A 6,000-nucleotide genomic window follows, 5' to 3' on the forward strand; every position below is an offset into this window, starting at 1 on the left:
GGCGGTAAAATGCTCCAGTACTAACAGTTTTACTGCTTTAGTGGTGCTGTTCAAGGGTCACTTAGTGGGGCTGCTGTTGGAATACTGAAGAAGTAGCACTGATTAGTCTGTCTCTGTTCTCTATTGAATTTCCTTACCTACTTTCATTGTGATATTAGAAAAATCATCCTCTCACCCCTTTTCCTGTGTTAGGGGCTCAGCACGGTCTGAATACATGAAGTCGTTCTCAAAATGCCTTCAACCTTCTGAAACAGAAAGTAGGAACTGAGGGGGAAAAAAATCTGCCAGTTAGATTTCAGTCCTTTACTTAAAGTTACTGTGTGCTTATTATTCAGTAAGCAGAGCAATAGGCTCTCTGTTGTTTTTTATTATGTATTATTTTATCTTCAGAAAAGCATAACATCATAGCTGTAGCTGAAGAACCCAGAACTTCAATAAAGATGATTTATACTGTCTTTAACAACAAGCTATTTGACAAGTACAGTAGGAATAATGCATCAAGAGATTGGTTTCTGAATATACTCTGAAATTTTGATTTCTCTGTAGTAGGTTACTTCATCCTAATAGATTAATGAAAGTATCATTCTTATGATTGTTTACTTTCCACAAAAACTCTGGGGTTTTGGAACAAAGGAAACAAGTACATTTATTCATTAGAGAACATTTCATTATTTCTGCTTCATTTTGCATTTCTTTGTCCTAAAGCATTTAAGCTTTCATTTTTCTCCTGTCTCAAATAGAAGGTTGCTGAATTTAAAAAATGAACAAACCAGAAAACAAACAAACAAACAAAAAACCCAAGAAAACTCTCCCCCCCAGAAGGCAGTTGGTTTGATATGATGAGGGATAATTTTGTATCACACCTGGGGAAAAAAATAAAATTAAGTAATAGGTATAAGTTCATTGACTAAACAAAACAGCTGCCCTTTTAATGGTGGTGGGTTTACATATTCCAGCTTCTTGGAGAGTTCACAGTTAGAGAAGTTAGGATGAAATCAATATGAAGTTATCTGTAGTTGTCCAGGAGAAAGCTGGTTTGAGTCCTTTGATTTTAAAGGCAGAGGAAATAAGTTATTCATATATTAGAACAAGTTTAAGCACCTCTGACATCTCTTCCTGTAGATTGTGATCCACTACTGGAAAGTGCTTGATGAGAAATTCAATGTTCTGCAAAGCTGGGTTTCCCAGTAAACATAAGACTCAAACTATCTTGGAGAAATTGTAATCTTCAAAATATATCATGTCATTAAATAATTCTTTTCTAGTGGCTTCCTCCCGTTGGTTCAAGGTGTAATGATTCCTTAGGCTGCTGTTACTAATTCATTGATATCATTCTAATAGTGGAAGTAAATCATAGCAGCACAAACATTCCCATAAAAAAAAATTACATCTTTGGTAGCATGGTTCAAAGAATTCCGCATAAAACAATTCAGGAAGGAGGAAGAAAGTTTTAATAACCATCCTTTCTCTTTTGGTTTTATAGAGTGTGGCTCTACTATCCTCAGCTTTTTTTAGATGTTTCTTAAACCACTTAATTTACTATTGTTAGGGTGACAACACCCAAAATAATAATTTAATTATTATTTTTGTCTCACTAGAATTCTTAGTGCTCCAAAAGATTAGTTTTGTCCAGAAGTTTTCTAACAGTGGCTTCATGGAGTATTTGGATGTTTTCTAGATCACATAATTTGTATTCATTATTTAAAATTGTTTGGATGCAGATTCTGTTGAATATCTGTATATATTGCTAGGTGCAAAATGTCAATCATGGTTTGCTCAGTTTTCTGAAGGAGAGGAAGATTTAAGTAAATTCTGTAATGAATACAACACAGTTTAGGAGCATTATGTTTTCAGCTGGAAATTTTCCTGTGTCAGAAGTTCCCAGGCAGTGCCGGGTGGTTGTGTGCACTCTGGCCTGCTTTGAACTGTGCACCACAAGCTGTTCAGCCAAGCAGAAGGAAGGTCCTCTTGTGTGGAATTACCCCATCATGGAAACAAAAGGCAGATGTGACTCAAGACGTCTTCTACATCATCTGCTTGCCCTGGGAGTGCAACACTGGGATGAAAGCATCAGTGTTGTGCATTGTTGTGTAAGGTGCCACCCATCCTACCTCGTGCAGGGAGCCCTGAGCTGCTGCCAGGCAGTGCTGGTACCCCGGGAATGCTCTGCAACTGCTACGACCTGTGAGCATCTCGAAATGGCAAAGGAACCAAAGACCTTGTGACTGTTCAACTCTCCTGCCAAGAGGCTCTTGAGATCATGAGTGTCTTAAAAAGTCTTAAGATGTGAGAGTCCTTGATAGTCTTAGGAGTGCTGCTGATTCTCCCCCCTACTTCTTGAAAACACGAAAAATCCCACCTGCCACAGGTGGGATGAAGCTGGCAGAAGCAGCTGGCAGAAACACATGCTGGCTGAGAGCGGGTGTGTAAACTGGATTAGAGATGTTCAAATATTCTTGTAAACATAGTTAACCTATCCTCAGCGATCAGTCTCAGCTGGATGAGTACTACAGAGTTCTGACACTTTTAGAAAATCTAAAACTGGCTATGCTGTCTCAATAGCTTTTTCAAAAAGAACCATCTGTAATAAAGCACATGCGTATATTAGAATAATTTTAAGAAGATGTTTACATCATAATGAATGGGAAAAAAATATTGCAATACATGATTTGCATCCTTAGAACTCAGCAGCCTCAGTGAAACTTCCCTGCGTCAAACATTAGAAGAATGTGAGCTCATATTAGGAATTTTAAGGAAATAGAAATGGAACAACTTCTAAGCTGTCCTGAAAGTCTGCCTTAAACTTTAAAGACATTTTAAAATTCCTAATTTTTTTTTAAAGGTTCCCATGGCAATGCTGTGGTTAAATGGTACAAATTTGCTGAAATACCTAATGTAGAGCATAATTATCTACCATGGAATATTCAGCTGTTTTAAGTTTTGCCCAGGAAAGCCTTGGCACAGGTGCATCTGTTTATTAAATGAGAACTAGAGAAGACATGTTTTCCTAGTGGGGACATTGTTTATCACTGTGAGAAGGCCGTTCCAGGTTCATCCCATAAATGACCTGTGCATCTCTTGTTGCCAGCAAGGTTTTGGACCCCCAGGTGCACAAAAAAAGGTGGTTTGTGTAAGAGTGATATGTACAAGGATTGAAAAGAGAAAATGTAGCCTAATTCCAGCCTGCCATAAGGCTGAGGCCAAAATCTAATCTGATTTTACACTAATAAGAAACTGCAGAATATCTTAGCAGATTTTGCCTAGTTAGTTCGCACACCTTCCATGCATTTGCAGAGGATCCACCAGTAATTCTGGCAGGATGAATGTTACCAAGAGCTTGCTTTCCACTCATCAGGAACCTAATGATCTTCTGGCATGGCTCAGTGGGAAATAAGGGTTCAACCGCTCCAGAGTTAGAGGGTGAAATGGTCATTTATTGAAAGGTGCACTGGTTTATAAAGAGTAGGGTTGGAAGGTACTGGAAAAGAAGGTGGGTTCTGGGTGGAGCATGCAAATGGGAGACATATATGGAAGACAGGATTTGGACATAACCATTAATGGAAAGGGATAACCATATAAGGAATTACCATATAAGGCAATGCTGCAATGCAGCACTAAACAACCAATTAGGGGAAAGAGGAATAACAGGGAATACAGAACAACAGGGATTTTTATGAAAATTGTGAAATGGGGTAAAACGAAGGGTAAAAATACAATAAACTTTAAACGTAAACTTGGGTACAGAGTCACAACAGTCCAAGCAGTCACTTAAATGTGCTACAGGTGTTGTTTTCAGGAGTCCCGCAGATCTGCTCGCAGACATCTATTTCTTTTTTCCACATTTCATAATCAGGCTTCTCTTGGTCTCCCACAATCTTCAGCTGTGACCAAGGCAGGTCGTTAGAAAGAACCAGCAGTTTTGAGAGACAGTGTGGACAGCAGGTGGAGCAGTTGGGTGGGGTAGGTGAGAGAAGCTTCCAAAAGAGTACTTCTCCAGAGGCAAAGGAGCCATGCAACAGTGAGTAGGAGCAGCATGGGCAAATGGTTAAGGAAGGAAGAAATGCTCCTTGGTTGTTGAACAAGAACAGAGAGGAGAGTCTGGAATTACAGGTTCATTTCTTCTCTCAGAGTGGCCGCACTGAGGGTCCAAGGATTCCCGTGTCAGATCACAGAGAGGCCCCGTGCAGTGCACAGGACTCCTCTGCTCTTTGGATTATGGTTTTAAACACCACTTTTTTCCCCTCTGCTTTCAGGCCCACTCCTTTTTGGAAGGGAAGATGGGTGATTAAGTGGCACCTACCCCAGGTCTGGATGTTCTCATACCAAACATTCTGTTCTGCTTGATGCCTTATCCTTTCTCAGTGATCTAAGTACAGATTTCAACAAACATTTCTATTTGGACAGTTGGATGGGAAGGTTACTGAACTTGATTTTGCTGACTTCAGGCCAGCAAATAGGAAGCATTTGAGGTGCACTTTTTATAGTCTTTTTCCCTGTAACATTTATTCTTGTGGAAAGCTTTGTTAGCACGGTGCTTTCACTGTTAGACGTTCCTCTTTCTTGGAAAAAAAAGTCTGTTATTTATTCAAACCAAGGTCTGGCTCATTTCCAAGGCTGCAGGTGCATTATCTCAGGGAGCAAAATTGTCAGCAAAGCTGTGCAGACTACAACATCATAAAGTCATGACACTTTTATTAAAGACCAGGACAAAAAGAAAGCAACTGTCTTAATTTGTTTTTTTTCTCACAAACCTGCTGGTGGCTTAGAGTACAGTTTGTAGTAAGTATACTTTCTGAAAGGATAGATGTGCTGGACTCACCCTTCTCTTTGGAAGAAGTGGTGACAGTTCTAGGACTTTATTAAAAAATATGAGGGGGTGGTATCTAACTTTTGGAAAAGATCTATGCTAAAAGATTGGGTTTGTGTTTATTTATAGTCTGATCAGCACTTTTTTATTTGTTTTATGACAATATTAAGGGCTTGTTAAGTCTTAATTTGATGTCATACACACCATCTTCATAATATATGTTTGGATTTCACGCATTATCTCTGGAGTAGACAATAAGTATGCATAATCACCCAATCACTTCTGTGGAAATGATAAATCATAAGATGAATGGCTTTACCAGTTTGAAAGGGAAAGAAAAATATATAATTTATGAAGGAGGTTCTTCTACAGGAGGTTATGAAGAGGCATAATACAAAATGAAAACCTTTTTGTATTTCTGGGTGTGATGTTTTTAAATAGCCCCTTCTACAGTAACTAGATTTTCATGTTCATTTAGGGCACTGTAGGTGCTGGTACCTCATCTACACTCGCATTTATTTCCCCTCTATATCAGCAAGAGGGAGGGGAGATGTTTCTGAGGAAAGTACTTGGGACCAAAGGATCCTAAAGAGCTGACAAATTTATGTGTTACCTTTGCCATCATAGACATTTTCTTTAATGCCCAGAAGTACAACCAGCTGAATGCGAGCAGACTGTTCAGCCTCTGGAGAACCCCATTGCCTTCAGGAGTAATCAGCTTGGGCACAGCACTATGACCCTAAAGTGAACAACTGAGTACAGCCATGGAAACATCACCAGCTTTATCCCATTGCTTTGGTTCTAAGAGCATGATTGTGAGAATGAGAAAAGCCACAATAAATCAAAGCAATCTAAATAAACACACCAGCAAAATTTCCCTTTATTCAACACGCTATTCTTCCACTCTATTTATCAATTCTTTTTTACCTTTCACCTCTTATTAAACCTAAATGGAAAGATCAGAGGGGAAAAAAACACCAAAGGGAGGGAAGGATCAAGTAAGTTTTATCTCACTGAAAGGAGTGATAAAGGTCCCATTGACTTCAATGGGCACGTCTCCTTCTGTGCTTTACTTTGATTCACAAGCATGCTTTTGAAGCAGATCATCAGCACTTGCTGTGCTTTGGCTCACATCCTGAAGTGTTTGTAGAGACACAGAGTTCCTTTTGAGTTAGACTGAACTTAAGGATGTA

The 6,000-nt window shown here is 39.1% G+C and overlaps 1 long non-coding RNA gene across 3 annotated transcripts in view; it reads left to right on the forward strand.

Moving 5' to 3' along the window:
* LOC116790564 overlaps nucleotides 1-4,321 on the forward strand; it is a 103,658-nt gene extending 99,337 nt beyond the window's left edge. For all 3 annotated transcript variants that reach the window (XR_004358402.1, XR_004358401.1, XR_004358403.1), the window contains one exon: nucleotides 4,254-4,321. This is a non-coding gene — a long non-coding RNA (uncharacterized LOC116790564). The remainder of the gene's footprint in view (nucleotides 1-4,253) is intronic.
* The last annotated feature ends 1,679 nt before the right edge of the window (nucleotides 4,322-6,000 follow it).

This window comes from Chiroxiphia lanceolata, chromosome 8 (genome assembly GCF_009829145.1).
Source record: "Chiroxiphia lanceolata isolate bChiLan1 chromosome 8, bChiLan1.pri, whole genome shotgun sequence".
In the NCBI taxonomy this organism is placed as follows: Eukaryota; Metazoa; Chordata; class Aves; order Passeriformes; family Pipridae; genus Chiroxiphia; species Chiroxiphia lanceolata.